Here is a 1,245-nt window from a genome sequence, read left to right on the forward strand (position 1 = left end):
AAAAAATTGAGTCGATGATTTTTTATTTTAAGATAGCTTTGAGGATATTGATACTCCATGTGTTTAATTTACTTTTACCTGGTTTTACCAAGAGCATCTATTGCACTGTGGTCCTAAAAGATACCCACACATAAGCATTAAGTAAGATTGAACTGATAGTTGCATTTCTCAGCCAGTATTTTACATACATTGTGGGGAACTGAGTTTTGTTCCGAAGAACTTTGTTTTTAATTTTCTGCCATGATAAGAAAAGTTACCCCTGCTGAGTTTCTCCTCATCACTTTACTCTTTTTGCAGCCATATGATGGCTGTTTTTATTGTGGCCTCCCAGACAATTGCTTGCATCTTATGCACTTCACCTGGTCTGTAAATATATTCCATATTCCTTTCCTAAAAAGGCTTCCATTTTCCTGGGCACAAGCACAGGACAACAGGTAAGTATTGGAACTGGTGATCTCTAAGTTAAAGAACGCTTTGCATAGTTTTATAACAAAGAGAGGCCTTTTCATAGTTTATTATATCTTGTGGGTCATTCCCCTTTGGCTTGGGGTGCTCTGATCATCATCATCAGCTCACTGGGGTAGCTGCTGTGTGGGCGGGGTCGCACCTAGAGCTCCAGGCGCCCTGGAGCTTCCAGTGCAGAATGTCTTCGTGGCGCGAGCAGTAGGGTGTTCGGGGGGCTGGCTGCTGGGGAGGGCCCCGGCTCGTGAGTGGGTGGGGGGCAGGCATGTGATGGCGGCATGGCCCCGTTGAAGCGGCAGCTGGTGAGCGGGTGGAGCAAGGTGGCAAGGCAGTGGCGCTGGCTGGGAGCCATATGTGTGTGCATGCATGTGTGCAGGGTGGGGTGACAGCGGTCTGGCAGCTACGGAGGGCGAGAGCCTTAGGGGCTGCCCCAATCAGCGCAACCCCTATGGCTCAGGGCCAATCAGGGTGCGGCCAGCTGGCCACACCCTGATTGGCCCTATTCCAACTCAGACACCCTGGACTCACTCCACCCCCATGGCAGTTTAACAAAAATTAAGAGGAACCATGGATAACATATTGATATAGCTATAAAGAATGCAGCAAAATTAAGCCCCCTAGAGGCAAAAAATGGATCTCTCTTCACTCTCTGGGGACACCCCCCCCCCCGCCCAGGTGACATTGTGAATTAGCCAATATGCAAAAACTGGCCTGATGAATCATAAGGATGCTTCAGCAGAGACACAAAGTTCCATGAAAAAGGGGGAAGATGAGAAATCAGTC

The sequence above is a fragment of the Paroedura picta genome, chromosome 8 (genome assembly GCF_049243985.1).
Source record: "Paroedura picta isolate Pp20150507F chromosome 8, Ppicta_v3.0, whole genome shotgun sequence".
Classification (NCBI taxonomy): Eukaryota; Metazoa; Chordata; class Lepidosauria; order Squamata; family Gekkonidae; genus Paroedura; species Paroedura picta.